Source organism: Salvelinus fontinalis, chromosome 32 (genome assembly GCF_029448725.1).
Source record: "Salvelinus fontinalis isolate EN_2023a chromosome 32, ASM2944872v1, whole genome shotgun sequence".
Taxonomy (NCBI): domain Eukaryota; kingdom Metazoa; phylum Chordata; class Actinopteri; order Salmoniformes; family Salmonidae; genus Salvelinus; species Salvelinus fontinalis.
The window spans coordinates 13677075-13695780 of NC_074696.1; the positions used below are offsets into that span (position 1 = coordinate 13677075).

At 44.3% G+C, this 18706-nt stretch overlaps 1 protein-coding gene across 5 annotated transcripts in view; it reads right to left on the reverse strand.

Moving 5' to 3' along the window:
* Positions 1-18706, reverse strand: part of mtus1b (microtubule associated tumor suppressor 1b) — an 83305-nt gene that overhangs the window by 59613 nt on the left and 4986 nt on the right. For 2 of the 5 annotated variants that reach the window (XM_055893493.1, XM_055893489.1), the window contains exon 1: positions 7905-8250. The exons of 1 other annotated variant lie outside the window; for it this stretch is intronic. The gene's annotated coding sequence lies outside the window, so the exon portion shown is untranslated. Of the gene's footprint in view, positions 1-7904; positions 8252-8273; positions 8349-18706 lie in introns of those variants that run through there. 2 more of the 5 variants (XM_055893491.1, XM_055893492.1) reach the window with 2 other exon arrangements.

Consider the following 18706-nt stretch of genomic DNA (forward strand, 5'->3'; position numbering starts at 1 on the left):
GTGCTGTTTAGGGTACTGGAGGACTGGAGGTGGGGAAAACTGCTATAGTGTCGTTTGGGACGTGCCAGAGGCCCACAACTCTACAGTACGAGGGTGAATGCAGACTAAACTGAATTAAGTGGAGAAACAGAAAAGGTCAGGGTGGCATTCATTAGGCACCAATCATCAGAAAACGGACTGAAACATGGCAGGACGGCCTGAACTTGTCCAATAAAAAAAACTTGTTTTTTTTTGTTGAATGAACACACCCCAGATCTTGTGCACATGATAACGATGAAGGGGAAAGTGTTCGCTTGCTGGGATACTGAAACACCAGATGGAGTCACTTTGCTTTTCCCAAGTAAACAACCGATATGCAGCGGGTTCCTGAGGGGGAAAGATCCGGAGAGAGAGAGGAACCTCCATTTACCTAGCAGTCCTCTGGGAACACGATGCGAGAGCTTGGTCTAAACGAGGAACAATCTGTAGCTCCATATCCAAAAACTAAGACAGATAGCTTGTGGTATACAGGCTAAAAGACTCCCTCCTGCCTGTCAGTGTGTGTGTGTGTGTTAATCTGGGCCAGAGTGAGAAAGAGACGGGCTATAAAAAGTATCAGTTTTATTTTCATATCCAGGACAGTGCTTCACCAATGAATGGCCCAGTGACAATAGGAAGCCTATAGAGACTATGAGCTCACTACTACACCTAAACAACAGTGAGAGTAACCGATAGTACTGCCTTACCAAGCGTGTTCTCGATAAAACTCTACCCCTATTCACTCCAACAACAACCTACTGCACACTCAAAAATCATCAACCAACCCAATACTTGTCAGGTTGTCATGGTATGTGATAATTAGTTCTTAAATCTGCAATATGTAACTTTTTTGGCGACCTGACCAAATTCACATAGAAATGCAATTTATAGATCGGTCATTCGCATCAGTCTAAGAAGCGGTAGACGTGTTCTATGTGCACTATTTCTATGCTTCCCGGATTTAAATGTAGTCTTTTACTTCTGGACACCAGCTTCAAAACAGCTGAAAATACAATATTTTTGGTTATAGAAAATATATTTCGCAGCGGTTTAGATGGTACAAAGACTTTACAACACACATTTTTTTTGTCACAAATTGAAATTAGGCACATTTTTGAATTTTAGCAACCAGGAAATGGTGGAGCGATTTCTGCATAGTGCATCTTTAACTGACTTGCCTGGATGAATATAGGTTGAATAAATAAGATTCAGGAAGCCATTCAAATGCACAGTGATGGCATTAACCACTTCATTCAGCAGGCTAATAGGTTATTCTAAATCCCATCACGGTTAATCTGATGTGTGGGACGCAGATAGCAGTAAGTGAAGACTGCAGTCACTGCATTGTTATCCAGCCAGTGACCATGTATAACCATGTATCCTCATCACTCTGCTGTTCTGAGTTGTGTTACTGGTGTTGTGGGGACTCTTCCCTCTGCTGTTCTGAGTTGTGTTACTGGTGTTGTGGTGACCCATGGAGTGTGACCCTGTCTCATTGCTAATGCATGAGTTAGGGCTGGGCGGGCGACTGCAGACCTGTGTGTGTGTGTGTGTGTGTGTGTGTGTGTGTGTGTATATCACACTGGCCTTATCAAACATGCATTAGCCCTCTGCAGTTGTGGGAACGCTAGCTGACAGGTGAGCTGGTACACCTGAGACAGAGTCCAATATAGAGCCACTGCCCTTTGGTATTTAGCTCAATACAGAACAGGTCACCTGAGAGGGAGGGAGGTACCACTGTAGCATTGTACAGCTCTGCCATGCTGGTGGGTGGGGGGTGGGGGTTAGTGTTAAAGGGTTGTTAGAGCTGAGGTTTAATGTCAAGAGAATTGTGTGTTTCCTATGACAAGTGTTTTGAAGGCTTCATGAATACTACATTAAGGTATAGTTTATCGTCAAGGTGTACCACATTGTCAGCTAAGAGCTGACGTGTAATCGATCTAAATAAATAAACAATAATTAAATAAACAAATGAATCATGTGACATGGTGTGATACATGTCTGTGTGGATGGAGGGAGCATCAGTCGGTCACAGCCAGGTAAAAGACTCAGGAGCCTTGGTCAGGGACAGGGTCAGACAGGTCTGGCCCCGGGTAACTATGCTCACCGTACGTCGACAATTGCCCAAAGTAACCTTGTAGGACACTCCCGAGCATCTGCACTCATCCTCTGTCATCTCAGGTGTCCTCTCTTAGCTCTTGCTTCTCCGCTCAACCTTGAAATCAAAACATCCAGCTAGCCAGCTGCTAATTAGCTAGCCAGCCAAACATCCAACTGACTTGTTTGACAGTTTTGAAATGGGTGGTGGTTTAAGACAATTGTAAAAAATGCAATAAAAAAACGAAATATTTACGCATGTTTCCCGTTATAGAACAGACCTGTCGTAAAACTGTACAAGCATGAAGAGCATTTAACCTCTGCCTGAATAATGCCCATCATTCACCTTGTATGGTGACAATAACACCCTTTTAGCTGTATATTTCAGAAGTATTGGAATTAGGCCAAGACATTTGCTGTAGGCCATCTGACCGTTTCTAAAACAGAAAAAAAAATGCTCATTATTTTTGACCTGTAAACAGATCGTTTGAAATCAATAAATGTTTTGCATTTACTTTCTCCAAACCTAAATATGCTGCACTGCCCACAAATTCTGAAATATTTGTTTACTCAGACTTTTTTTAAACTACAGCAGGCCTACTTATAGTGGTAGTCTACACACTTCAATGCAAAATATCAACTGTCCGTTCACCTGTATGTTATAAACCGCGCTCCCTTTCGGATGCATGGAGCAAAAATGTTAAATTATAATATCTAATAGGCCCAATTAAAATTAGAGACAGACATGGTAATTTGTTGTACGGCTACTTCGGGACTCATCATGGTCAGAAAAGGTGAGGAATTTATTCTGCAATGGTTATCACATGTATTGTGTTTGTACTCTACTCGATGAATTTTACGTCCCAGTAGGCTATTCAGACGTAGTCTACAAACGTCAATGGAAAGGTGAACCGACTGTTCTAGCACTTCCGATTGGCTTGCATTGAGCAAAATACTTAAACATACCGGTAGCTTTTCTATTTACTACTGTAAAGTGAGTCCAATTAAAAGAGACGAATGGTAGCCTATCCTAACTTGTTGTTGGCCTATAGGCTATTTCGCGAGTATTGAAACCATCAGTCAGAAAAGATGAGGAATTTATTCTGCAATGAACAGATTTCAAATTATTTTGTAATGCAAAGAAAATAAATTGATTCTCTTTCATCTCACTAACAGCCATTAATTGCATCATTATTAAATTTAGCTACCGTTTTTTTTGTTATGAATAAGTCATCATATATCCATGCACAAGACTACTAGGTTACTTTTCTATATTTGCAATACAAAACTTTAGAAACTACAAACTGTGTGTAAGCATGGTCTAAAGTTTGCGGGAGGAAAAGCACAATCTCACGTCAAGTTCAGTTTTTATAAATGCCTACTTTATGTACACATGTTTTGGGGCATATTTTGTGCACACAGAACATTTATACATGAGGCCCCTGGGGAGTATGAATTTGAGCATACTTACTTAACTACCATCCCAACCACACTCAAAGTGCACGGTTAGAGTTGACACCATAGTGTGAAAGACCCATCTAGTTCAAGTAGAGTGGCCCGCTTAGAGACTACAGCCCTCTACAATCAAATAGATCCTTACATATCACTGGATCAACTCCATTTAGTAAGAGCGACACCCACACTCCAATGACATCCTCCCATCTCTACACACTGGCCTATATATGATCATTAGAATTAAGGAAACAGCGAGTGGCACGTTTGGTCAAAAGGCTCTTGAACGGAGTCCAAGTCCCAAACAGTACCATATTCCCTATTTAGTGCACTACTTTTGACCAGAGTCCTATGGGTAACCCTATGAGCCCCGGTCAAAAATAGTGCACTTAGGGAATAGTGTGCCATGTGGGACTCCGACTGACATTATTGGCTTCAGTCAGAGCTGCGCTCCCAACATCTAAGAGTTGGTGTCCGTTCACATTACGCTCTTAGTCCCCCAGGGGGTTATGGGTAAATGTACACGCCTGGCGATTGTTGGAGGGGGGAGAGAGACCCTGGCACGCTTTAGTGCACGCCTGTCGAGTACTATAAAGAGCGGGAGGGGATGGAGAGGTGGAGGGGAAGTTGAGAGATTCAGAGGTTTAAAAAAGGCACCACTGAACTATTAGCCTAGAACTCATAACCTGACGAGGGAAGAAAACTAGAAAGGTACGCAAGCCAACTTTAGATTGAGACAACACGGCAGACTTAGCAGAGGTAGCATCAACACGGCAGACTTAGCAGAGGTAGCATCAACATGACAGACTTAGCAGAGGTAGCATCAACATGACAGACTTAGCAGAGGTAGCATCAACATGGCAGACTTAGCAGAGGTAGCATCAACATCAAGCTAAAAGGTCATCTTTAAGTGTCAATAGGAGATTGGGTATCAAAACAGACACTATCTGAGTTGCCGTGTACACACACACACACGTAGCCTAGATGGACAGTGATGATGTTTGGTAAGGGATTGAGAGTGAGGGTTTTAGAAACTAACCACTAGATCATGTTGGTAGTGGGGGAAGTGCAAGTCTCTCTCTCCATCTCGCCCTGTTCCGAAACACAGCAGAATTGCTGATGGATGACCACTCATCCGGAACAACAAGGAACTAAGATACCCAGAGAGAGATGAGACTGTGGGCCACACACGGTCTTCCTGCCTGGCTGCTGCAGTGTAATCATGTAAATTTTACACTTTATCCCCAACTGGTATTACAGTGGAGCAAGAGTTCACTAACCAGGAAGTAACCTTTAACATGATTAGTTTAATTTGACTATTGGTCAAATGGCAATAACGGAGTACATTGAAAACCAACTCCAGCACACTTGATCTTGATGCTCCACACACAGATTTAATTGATGGCTATACCAACGACTGGTCAATTGACCTCCATCAATAATAGACTAACACAGGCTAAAGTTACAGATCAATAATATACTATAACACAGGTTAATGTTACACAGCATAGGTCCAAATCATATGATACAGCCTACCTCCCAAGGTTCCTGGACAATACGCAATCAGACCAAACAACATCACTTCCTGTTGGAGACGAGACTCAAACTTTGGCAGTTACTTCAGCATCTAAGCTTAACTATTGCATAACGTCCTTTGAAGATCATGGAATGAAAAACAAAATAAAAGAGGTGAAAGTAAATCATTAGTAAACCAATACAGAAAAATATCAAAACTTATTATATATTATGAACCTTCCTCTCTCGTCATCCCTCTCCACAGACTCAACAGAAAACCTGCCTCTCATTCCAGGAAGATTAGTCTAGGTTTCCTCTTTACCAGGTTGGTTGTCATGCACTTGTAAGGCTAAAGACACCTTGCTTTCACCGTCACTAATCTGACTGGAGATAAGTACCAGCCCTAAAGCTTGTTCCACAGCGTCCCCACTTGCACTAACCGTCAGTGAGCGCAGTCAGTCAGTCAGGGCTTTGGGGTGCAGCAGTTCCAGAAATGGAGGTTGGGAATGCTCTTTCCATGCTGGGGGCCAGACCATAAAGTGTTACAACTATCTCTATTCACCCACTCTCTCCCTCCCTCCCTCTCTTCCTCCCCCACCCCCCTCTCCCTCCCCCTCTTCTCTTCCTCCCTCTCCTCTTTTGCGTCTGGTGGAAACCGCATCAGCCGGAGGAATGGTGCAGACTTACTGTAGGATCAGCAGCAGGTTGGGTCACCTCCCTGTGAGTGGCTATTCCCTGGACTATAATCCCTGTCACACTGGTCAGTTCCAGCCACAGCGCATTACAGTACGTCCTGTTGGAAGCTACTAAGACTGCTAAGCTCCTTTGTATTGGGGTATTCATTCATATTTTAATTACCCTGGGACGGCAGGCTAGCCTAGTGGTTACAGCGTTGGGCTAGTAACTGAAAGGTTGCAAGTTCGAATCCCCCAGCTGACAAGGTACAAATCTGTCGTTCTACCCCTGAACAAGGCAGAAAAAGGAAAGTACAGGTGTTGTGACCAAGCATATGTAACCATTTCTAAGACTGTTTTGAAGTCGGGTAACAGTGACGTAAATCAGCTGTTCCTAGGCCGTCATTGAAAATAAGAATTTGTTCTTAACTGACTTGCCTAGTTAAATAAAGGTAAAAAAAAGATATATTACAACGCATGGTCCTTTCTCCTATTTAAACCATTTAATGGATAAGCCATTCATATTTTTCAGCTTAGACTTTCCATAGGAGGCCTCAACGTTCCTAGTAAAAGGCACATGGGGACAATAAATAGTTGTCAGCACTTATCTTTCCTGTAGGCTGATTTACGTCAATGTTACCCGACTTCACAACAGTCTTAGAAATCATTACATATGCTTGGTCACAACACCTGTACTTTCCCATAATTTAAACAAATCAGAAACGGAACAGAATTACCAAACGTGTTGATTACTTGCCGAGAAGAGCACAGTGCAGCAGATCTATCTGAAATGTACACCTTATCCTCATGGGAAAACAATCTTGGTCAGGCCTTTGCTTTCTACTGTATGACACCACACCATGACTACTGATATCAGACCGTAACCTTGAAGCCCTGCATTTCAACACCCCCCTCTGCAGCTCCACTGCCTGTCTGAACTAAAACTCACCCTGAGCTTGTTAATTACTGACATGCAGGTAATCATGTCAATTCATCGTTAATGCGTCTCACAGCTATAGATCTTGCCTGCCCTAGGACGGTGGTAACAATAACACGATTAGATACTTAGATTCTATCTATATGGCATCAACAGGCTCTGTCTAATCAGGAAGTCAGACGGCACCAAGGAATGTAGCAGTCAGATACGTCATAAACCTGTGTCTTTAGATTCCCAGGACAGCACCTCGGTCTAGCTGAGAACGCTGTCAGAACAAAAATGGTTGCCATAGGAATGAGCAGCGTGCTTAGTCACACAGACCAAGGACGAGACGTGTCAGGAGAATGCTGCCCTAACAGAATACAAACACCGCTGTATCTGTGGGCTCGGAAAGAAACAAATGCAACTACAGGCTGTGTGTGTGTGTGTGTGTGTGTGTGTGTGTGTGTGTGTGTGTGTGTGTGAAATCTAACACTGTTTTAGAGGTAGACAGTGTTTGGAGTGTGTGTGTGAATGCGACACTATCTGACTGTTAAGGGGTGTGTGTGCACGTCACACTGCTATCCCCTGGCGACATCATTAACAAGTGTGTTGACCCGGTGTACATGGCCTTGTGCTGTGTAACAGTGACGCGTGTCCCGGCCACACACACAATCAAACTAGTCTCTTAATAACGTCAGAGAGCTGCTGGGTAGCTGCCAAACCAAACCTACAGAGCAGATCACTACAGTACAGAGCTCATAGCTAATATATGGACCGTACTGCAACTTTATACAATTCACCAAACATCCTGATGGAATCCATGCCCCTAGGCAGGCTGATTAAAAACAACTAATGCTCAGTCAGTCTGTTAAAACAACTGATGCTCAGTCAGTCTGTTAAAACAACTGATGCTCAGTCAGTCTGCTAAAAGCAATTGATAGTCAGTCTTATGCTAATAAACATCTGTCGATGTGCCCTTGAGCAAGGCACTGGATAGGAGTGTCTGCTAAATGACTAAAATGTCAAATGTACTGGAACATGGGTAATTATGGAAACATCAAATTAGTAATAACATACTGACCAACTTGTTTCAGTTCAAACATACTATTCAAATACCCATGCTGAAACATGCCCCAGAGTCAAGGCAAAGTTATCTTTACATGTTATCTACCTCCTCTTCACACACAAACTCCATCATACAAAGTACTGCTGCTCCAGCCATGACTTACCCAGACATCCAGCCCCTCTGTACACTGAGAGAAAACACAGCCAGAATGGTGCTGCTTCTCCTTTTATACACTCCTCCTTTTTCCTGGCACACACTTAGAGCTCTCCCTTTAGCGCTACACACACGAACACACACGCTGCTGCGCAGTTAATGTGGTGGGAGAGTTGTCCCCGCTGTGTCCGATACTATCAGTGTTCTACTCAGACTGACGAGGTTCAGAGAGAGAGGGAGAACCACCCCTCCCCTTCAGTTCTGAAGCTCACTCCGGCAGTACTGCAGTAACTAACCCCAAAGCTTCTCAGAGAGAGAGAGGGACGGGGACAAGTAGTGTGTGTGTAAGGCAGCCATGGAATGCGTTTTCCCCCCTTACCATGAGCACCTCATGCCAGCAGCAGCAGCTCTCCTCAACTCTCTCCACGACACACACACACACACACACGCCTCCTCCTAAAGCACACACAGCCAGGCATGTTCAAGGTCTAACTTAGAGTGGGAGGGGAGAGTTCAGTTCTGTTGACACTGTTGGAGAGGAATGCATGCATGTGTGTGTGTGTGTGTGTGTGTGTGTGCGTGAAAGAGAGAGAAGGTAACCTGGTCAGAATGCTGCCCCCCCCCCCAAAGTGGGAGGGGACTTTTCCCACCAAGCCAAATCAGAATTCACTGTTGCTAAGCAGCCAAAGTCTCCCACCCTTATTTGCTGCAGCAGAAAAGTAGCGCCAGGTTCTGGAGGGAAAGGAAAATACAGCAGACGATTACAAGATGTGACATGCCGATACACAGGGCTGCTGACCAGCTAGTCCCGTGTAAATAGAGAGATTACAAAGGGCCTTATCAATGCACGACTGCTAATTTTATGCACACATGCATGCTCCCACACACACAGGTCACTCAGGATAATGCCTATACCGGTGACACACACACTTCTAACAGGGGAGTTACCTTAGATATCTGACCTCTGAACCCAAACCCAGCACACAGAGGTCATGAACTCCAGCATGTGGACAAATACAGAATAAATACAGGAGGATCTATACAGTAAGAATGTGACTTAAGATCAACAACAGTAGTTAAATATTACATCAACTACATCTTCGGCCTACGCTAACGCTACTGAATAAGATCTCTAATGCACAGGACAGACAGACAGACAGACAGACAGGAGCTGCACGCGACATGTCCACTGCCCTAACCAGCGCTGGCAGGCTCAGTGGAACCATCAGATGACAGATGACAGACAGGAGGAAAGGAAGCATTTCTCTGCAAAGAATACAGAGTTGTCTCTGTATTCAGGAAAACATCTCCATGACGACAGACTCACTTGATATCTCCAGAAATTAATTATTCCATGGTATCTTATGAGAACACACACACTGTTAATGGCCTTGCTGCATATCTGGATGACAGCAACATTTGAAATGAAAACAGTCCCTGGAAATTGGATGCCATTGAAATGGCAAATCAATTGCATAACACACAGAGAACACAAAAGGAAGGCGACAATGTAAATAAGCAGAGCCCACGCGGATTTGTCCGAGCAAAGAGCGACACACCCCCAACACTCATTATTCCCACAGGGAGAAAATGTAGAGACTTTACACGAAAGGGAGAACGAGAGAGGGAGAGAGGGATAACTAGAGGAAGAAAGAGAGAGTTTGGGTTCTCCTTCACCCTACTGTATCTAACTAAGTCTGGAATGAACAAACACTAGATGTTTGACAAGAGCGAAGTTCGGACATCCAACATCCGCCACACGTGTTGCAGCTTAGAACTGAAAATCTTTCCGGAACTTTTCCACTTCAATAAGCACATAGGGGTGGGAAGGCAATTAGCCTTCATGTAGTTCAGGGGTAAGCAGACAGCAGCTACACACCAAGTGGTTTAAATTAATTTACACAAAGATCAACGTTTAAGGCCTGAAAACTGTCATATTTATGTGGAGAATGGCATCATCAAACAATCACTCCATGACTTATTTAATCAGATAACGGGTCAATATATAAAAAACATTGACTCTGAAGCAACTGCAAAAAAACAAACCATAATCACTACTTTCAGATACATTTTCTTCAAGTCCAGGCATGTTATAGCCATGTCGCAAATAATCAGATTTATTTTGATTAAATTAAAAAGGATGCTGAAGAATTCAAAGCCAAGACTGCATTTCTTATGTTAAAGCTCAGGTCAGAGTTAAAGGCTATGGAATCACAAGATCAGAGGGAAAACACACACAAGGGGATTAGAGTAACTGTACTGTTTAGGCGTATGAAGAAACGTTGAGGTAATGTTTGTTTGGTATGAACGTTGAGGAAATGTTTCTCCGGGATGAGAGCCTGGCTTCCTGGTGGCATGCAAACCCTCATATAACCTTTCACTTAGCCATGGAAATGACAGGCGGAGAGAGCTAGGGTGTGTTTGTATGTTGGTGTCTCCTTGTAACCCAGTGAAAATGACATGAACTTCCTTGTCATCAATAACTTCACACAGCTCATAGAGAACTCTCCCCATCTTTGCATCTTTGATTGACAACATTTCTCTGTAACTAAAATAGTTCTAGCACAGAAAGTTCCAGAACAGAAACCATTTCCAACATTCCAGTGTTGACCAGACTCAAAATAAAAGTTCTAATCAATCCTTGTCGGACTGAGAACACAGTTAAAAGTGATAAGTGTCTTTACACCGACAGTGTGTGTGTGTGCGCACTACATGGAGCCAGCTGTCACTGATAACACACAGATTTAGTCCTTTATCTCTCCTGGCTCCTCTCATACACGGGCTGGTCAACAGGACGGGGTCTACGGGCTGGTCAACAGGACAAGGTCTACGGGCTGGTCAACAGGACAAGGTCTACGGGCTGGTCAACAGGACAAGGTCTACGGGCTGGTCAACAGGACAAGGTCTACGGGCTGGTCAACAGGACAAGGTCTACGGGCTGGTCAACAGGACAAGGTCTACGGGCTGGTCAACAGGACAAGGTCTACGGGCTGGTCAACAGGACAAGGTCTACGGGCTGGTCAACAGGACAAGGTCTACGGGCTGGTCAACAGGACAAGGTCTACGGGCTGGTCAACAGGACAAGGTCTACGGGCTGGTCAACAGGACAAGGTCTACGGGCTGGTCAACAGGACAAGGTCTACGGGCTGGTCAACAGGACAAGGTCTACGGGCTGGTCAACAGGACAAGGTCTACGGGCTGGTCAACAGGACAAGGTCTACGGGCTGGTCAACAGGACAAGGTCTACGGGCTGGTCAACAGGACAAGGTCTACGGGCTGGTCAACAGGACAAGGTCTACGGGCTGGTCAACAGGACAAGGTCTACGGGCTGGTCAACAGGACAAGGTCTACGGGCTGGTCAACAGGACAAGGTCTACGGGCTGGTCAACAGGACAAGGTCTACGGGCTGGTCAACAGGACAAGGTCTACGGGCTGGTCAACAGGACAAGGTCTACGGGCTGGTCAACAGGACAAGGTCTACGGGCTGGTCAACAGGACAAGGTCTACGGGCTGGTCAACAGGACAAGGTCTACGGGCTGGTCAACAGGACAAGGTCTACGGGCTGGTCAACAGGACAAGGTCTACGGGCTGGTCAACAGGACAAGGTCTACGGGCTGGTCAACAGGACAAGGTCTACGGGCTGGTCAACAGGACAAGGTCTACGGGCTGGTCAACAGGACAAGGTCTACGGGCTGGTCAACAGGACAAGGTCTACGGGCTGGTCAACAGGACAAGGTCTACGGGCTGGTCAACAGGACAAGGTCTACGGGCTGGTCAACAGGACAAGGTCTACGGGCTGGTCAACAGGACAAGGTCTACGGGCTGGTCAACAGGACAAGGTATATGGGCTGGTCAACAGGACAGGTACATCAAGTGAAGACTACTATAAATAACTGATGGGCTAAATAACCAAACAACATGTTTTGTTGAAAGCAATGACGTGGGATGTGGTAGACTAAATGTACTAAACAGGAGCACACAAATTAAATACATCATGTATTTGAATCGGGACTGCAAAACAGCACAGCCAGCTACTTAAAAATATCTGCCTAATCTTGTTTGAAATAAATATTTCAATACTAGGACCACACACACAGTCAACTTATCATGGACCACCCAGCCGGCACTTACCCTCTTCGATAAGGGAACACATTTTTCCCAGGCTGCCCCTGTCAGGCCACCTGAGCTCAGGACCTCTTTGGGGACTAAGGGGCCCTCAGCTCGGCTGGTCTAAAGACCCAGAACCATCATTTAGACCTGGGAGGCCCCTCGCTCCACCAGGAGCTAAACCGAAGAAATAGGTCAGTATTCTGTAATTATTTAGACTCGTGACATACAATGCATTCAGAAAGTATTTAGACCCCGTGACTTTTTCCATATTTTGTTACGTTACAGCCTTATTCTAAAATTCATTCAATTGTTTTTTTCCCTCATTAATCTACCCAAAATAATCCATAATGACAAAGCAAAAACAGGTTTTTAGAAATGTTTGCATATGTATATATATACAAAAAAAAGGAAATATCACATAAGTATTCAGACCATTTACTCAGTACTTTGTTGAAGCACCTTTGGCAGCGATTACAGCCTCAAGTCTTCTTGGGTATGACGCTACAAGCTTGACAAAACTGTATTTGGAGAGTTTCTCCCATTCTTCACTGCAGATCCTCTCAAGCTCTTTCAGGTTGGATGGGGAGCGTCGCTGCACAGCTATTTTCAGGTCTCTCTAGAGATGTTTGATCGGGTTCAAGTCCGGGCTCTGGCTGGGCCACTCACGGACATTCATAGACTTGTCCCAAAGCCAACCCTGCGTTGTCTTGACTGTGTGCTTAGGGGCATTGTAATGTTGGAAGGTGAACCTTTGCCCCAGTCTGAGGTACTGAGCGCTCTAGAGCCGGTTTCCATCAAGGATCTCTCTGTGCTTTGCTCCGTTCATCTTTCCCTCAATCCTGACTAGTCTCCCAGTACCTGCCGCTGAAAAACATCCCCACAGCATGATGCTACACCCACCATTCCGCACCGTAGGGATGGTGCCAGGTTTCCTTCAGACGTGACGCTGGGCATTCAGGCCAAAGAGTTCAATATTTGTCTCATCAGACCAGAGAATCTTGTTTCTGAAGGTCTGAGAGTCCTTTAGATGCCTTTTGGCAAACTCCAAAGGGCTGTCAAGCGCCTTTTACTGAGGAGTGGCTTCCACCTGGCCACTCTACCATAAAGGCCTGATTGGTGGAGTGCTGCAGAGATGGTTGTACTTCTGGAGCTCTGTCAGAGTGACCATCGGGTTCTTGGTCACCTCCCTGACCAAGCACATTCTCCCCCGATTGCTCAGTCAGAACTAGGAAGAGTCTTTGTGGTTCCAAACTTCTTCCATTTAAGAATGATGGAGGCCACTGTGTTCTTGGGGACCTTCAATGCTGCAGAAATGTTTTGGAACCCTTCCCCAGATGTGTGCCTTGACACAATCCTGTCTCTGAGCTCTACAGACAATTCCTTCGACCTCATGGCTTGGTTTTTGCTCTGACATGCACTGTCAAATGAGGGACCTAATATAGACAGGTGTGTGCCTTTCAAAATCATGTCCAATCAATATAATTTACCACAAGTGAACTCCAATCAAGTTGTAGAAACATCTTAAGGATGATCAATTGAAACAGGGTGCACCTGACCTCAATTTCACATCCCATAGCAAAGGGTCTGGAATTCTGAATACTTATGCAAATATGTTATTTCGGTTTATTATTTTTTTATACATTTGCAAAAAAAAAAAAACTGTTTTGATTTGTCATTATGAGGTAAAAAAAGTTATTTATATCAATTTTAGTACAAGGCTGTAATGTAAAAAATTTGGAAAAAGGGAAGGGGTCTGAATAATTTTGATGTCACTGTACGTAATGCATACAATATAGGCTATATGGTGAAAAGGTAGACAATGGTATTTGAAGTAGGTATTTAGACTACACAAATGCAACATCTACCATTCACCACCAACCACACTGAGCCATTAGACCACATTCTCAATTATGTGGTGGGTGTAAACATTTAAGCTAAGTGCTCTTGACAAGCCACCCAGCAAGCATTAGGCCTAGTGGTTAGAGGGGGTATTCCAGACAGACTGGGGAGGCTGTGACATCTATTCCCTCTGGAGTCATTCAGAGTCCTCACATAGCTCAGCTGTTAGCTTCAACCAAGGCAGACTATCAGACTAAACAAATAGCTCGCAGGTGGGTCATCACAGTCCATCTCCCCCTCAACAGACCACAACGTTGTGGAAGGTTTAGATAGAAATACAGTATGAAGGACATTCATGCCTCTCTGGCATGTATACTTAACAAAAATATGCAACAATTTCAATGATTTTACTGAGTTACAGTTCATATATGGAAATCAGTCAATTGAAATGAATATCAGGCCCCAATCTATGGATTTCACATGACTGGGTATGAACACAGCCAATCAGAATGAGTTTTTCCCCCACAAAAGGGCTTTAATACAGACAGAAATGCTTCTCAGTTTAATCAGCTGTCCGGGTGGCTGGTCTCAGATGATCCCGCAGGTGAAGAAGCCAGATGTGGAGGTCTTGGGCTGGCGTGGCTACACATGGTCTGTGGTTGAGAGGCCGGTTGGACATACTGCCAAATTCTCTAAAATGAAGTTGGAGGTGGCAACCGCTCTGGTGGACATTCCTGCAGTCAGCATGTCAATTCCACGCTCCCTCAAAACTTGAGACATCTGTGGCATTGTGTTGTGTGACAAAACTGAACATTTTATTTTATTGTCCCCAGCGCAAAGTGCACCTGCGTAATGATCATGTTTAATCAACTTCTTGATATGCCACACCTGTCAGGTGGATGAATTATCATGGCAAAAGTGAAATGCTCACTAATAGGGATGTAAACAAATTTGAGCACAACATTTTAGAGAAATAAGCTTTTTGTGCGTATGGAACATTTTGGGGATACTTTATTTCAGCTCATGAAACATGGGACCAACACTTTACGTGTTGCGTTTATATCACATCAACTCTATCCATGACATTTCTATCTGCAAAGTTCCACACTGTTTGCCCGCTGAAGGTGCACCAGTTTTTCATCTTGCCTGCCTAGCAAACACATCACTGTATACTAAGTAGTATGCAAGTTTAGTTTGGAGATCGGAATAAAATGTGTCTTTGTGTGAGTGAAACATGACCAAACTAAGTGAGCAGCTATATCGGATGTCTCAGTGCTCTGCCAGGGAGCGAGGGAGTCAGAGAGAGCACACGCAACATACCACCCTAACAGGCATGTTGAGTCTACACCAGACCCACCTAACGTGATTGCACCGTATCAGGTTTTTATGAGACGCCATTAACCTGCCAGTGTGACTGAACCCAGAGGAAGCGGTCAAAGAAAGACGGTTGCCATTTTGTGCCCCTCCAGCCTAAACGGAATGGAACTAAACTCAGGTGTAAGTTAACAAATAGCTGGACTATATGGAATGTACTACAAAATGCAAGGACCAGTGTTTCCCCTAGGATTTCTTTCAGCAGTGGTGGCAGAGTTAGCGGGGCAGGGAATAGGGTTTTCCTGGGGCACACATCTACATAATAAATAAAATAGATATACAGTGCCATCGGAAAATATTCAGACCCCTCGACTTTTTCACACATTTTGTTACGTTACAGCCTTTATCTAAATTGGATTAAATAAAACAATTTCCTCAGCAATCTACACACAATACTGCATGATGACAAAGCGAAAATAGTTTTTTTGAAATGTATTAAAAAAATAAAAATAAAATCCATATAAGTTTTCAGACCCTTCGCTATAAGACTCGAAATTGAGCTCAGTTGCATCCTGTTTCCATTGTTCATCCTTGAGATGTTTCTACAACTTGATTGGAGTCCTCTTGTGGTAAACTATATTGATTGGACATGATTTGGAAAGGCACACACCTGTCTATAGTAGGTCCCTCAGTTGACAGTGCACGCCAGAGCAAAAACCTAGCCATGAGGTCGAAGGAATTGTTCGTAGAGCTCAGAAACAGGATTGGGTCGAGGCACAGATCTGGGGAAGCCCAGATCTGTGCCTCGACACAATCCTGTCTCTGAAGGGTACCAATTAATTTCAGTAGCATTGAAGGACCCCAAGAACACAGTGGCTTCCATCATTCTTAAAAGGAAGAAGTTTGGAACCACAAAGACTCTTCCTAGAGCTGGCCGCCCGGCCAAACTGAGCAAATAGGGGAGAAGGGCCTTGGTCAGGGAGGTGAACAAGAACCCGAAGGTCACTCTGACAGAGCTCTAGAGTCACTCTGTGGAGATGGGAGAAACTTCCAGAAGGACAACCATCTCTGCAGCACTCCACCAATTAGGCCTTCATGGTAGAGTGGCAAGACGGAAGCCACTCCTCAGTAAAAGGCATATGACAGCCCGCTTGGAGTTTGCCAAAAGGCACCTAAACTCTTAGACCATGAGAAACAAGATTCTCTGGTCTGATGAAACCAAGATTGAACTCTTTGGCCTGAATGCCAAGCGTCACGTCTGGAGGAAACATGGCAGCATCCCTACGGTGAAGCATGATGGATGAATGTTTTTCAGTGGCAGGGACTGGGAGACTAGTCAGGTTCGAGGTACACATGAAAAGAGCAAAGTACAGAGAGATCCTTGATGACAACCTGCTACAGAGCACTCAGGACCTCAGACTGGGGCGAAGGTTGACCTTCCAAAAGGACAACGACCCTAAGCACACAGGAGTGGCATCGGGACAAGTCTCTGAATGTCCTTGAGTGGCCTAGACAGAGCCCGGACTTGAACATCTCTGGAGTGACCTGAAAATAGCTTTGGAGCAACACTCCCCGTCCAACCTGACAGAGCTTGAGAGGATCTGCAGAGAAGAATGGGAGCAACACCCCAAATACATTTACATTTACATTTAAGTCATTTAGCAGACGCTCTTATCCAGAGCGACTTACAAATTGGTGCATTCACCTAATGACATCCAGTGGAACAGCCACTTTACAATAGTGCATCTAGATCTTTTAAGGGGGGGGGGGGGGGGGGGGGGGGCAGAAGGATTGCTTTATCCTATCCTAGGTATTCCTTGAAGAGGTGGGGTTTCAGGTGTCTCCGGAAGGTGGTGATTGACTCCGCTGTCCTGGCGTCGTGAGGGAGTTTGTTCCACCATTGGGGTGCCAGAGCAGGTGTGCCAAGTTTGTAGCGTCATACCCAAGAAGACTTAAGGCTGTAATTGCTGCCAAAGGTTCTCCAACAAAGTACTGAGTAAAGGGTCTGAATAATTATGTAAATGTAATACTTCTGTTATATATACACACACACACACACATATTTGCTTCAATTTCAATCACATTTCCTCAATTTTAGAATATGGCTGTAAAGTAAAGGGTTCTGAATACATTCCGAAGGCACTATCTATATATATATATATATATATATTTCGTTGCAGTGGCGGCCTCGATTTAGCAGCGGCGGTGTGTAGCTGCTAAATGCATACAGGGGAATCACTGAGGGACCATTCATTTTCAGTGACCCTGGTGCAATTCCTCGCCACAAACATCCACGATGCAGCGTTCTCCACCTGGCATAGCCTACGCGGCTTGGGTGGCTGCTTAGAATGCCTGACGGGTTACGGACCCAAAATAGACCAGAGTGAGGGGATGGAGTCAACACAGACAGTGTGAGGAGGAAGAGTGATAACTCCCTAAAGGGTAGAACTAAAACAGGACAAGCAGCTAATACATCTATAGAGAGCTCCAGTCAATCTATACTACGGCTAGTAAACTAGAAGTCCCCCGTCTCAATGCTTAGGGTCAGTAAATAGTCAAAAGAGAAATTAGACCAAAAATGACAAAAATAAATGTAAAAAATTGAATTTTAAACTGGAATTACAGGTCGCTGGCTGTTTTGGTACAGTGGGTAAGACAACTTGATCTATGACTTTTAAGAGTAAAACAGTAAATACTGTAACAATGGGAGAGGCTTGGCCTCCATTAATGAAAAATGTAACTAGATTTAGCAGTTTAACTCTTACATCATCTTATAAATGTTTCAAATTATAGCCAAATAAAGAATTGAATGGCTGGTAAGACCTCTTAAGATACAATGATGCCATCAATCAGAAATGGCTATTGCGTAACTCAACAAGCCCAGGCAAAGTTAGATGAGTTTGAATAAGGAGTGGCTATGTTGGCCTTGCTTGTTGCAGTCTTGACAGTTGAATAAAGTGCAATGCAATGCATAAGACACACATGTAACAGTCGGGGAAAGTTACCACCCTTATGGCTAAGGATGGGGCTCTGACTGTTACTATCGTAAACATGGTGTCAGTGTTTTCATCCAGATTCACTGTAAAAAGTCTGAGCACGTCTTACAAGAGACAACAGGAAAATGTACATGAACAACGATGAGTCTTGTCAAATATAGTTCGAGCGTTCTGACTTTCAAAAGTGCGTCAGGATTGAGCCATCAACCTTAGCAGCAATCAATTGAAAACAAGTCTGTTTTCTGTTAACAAATGTTTTGTTTTCAGTGCCAAACTAATAGAAATGTTCATGGGCTAATGTGTGTATATTACTGTGTAACTTGGTTCAAGTCTATCATGGCTTGTCTTGAAAAGGAGACACTTTCTTGGAGCCACTGTGTATGTAGCCAACAGTTCAGTCTGAGGCTGTGTGGTGGTCTGTTGTCCTTAGGAGCTGAGTAGAAACAGATATGGTAACTAGCTCCCTGGGGTAACAGCTTAGACATTCACACACACACATAAATAAAAGACTCCAGCAGAACACCTTCTGAGCGGTGCCTCGGCTCTCACGGCT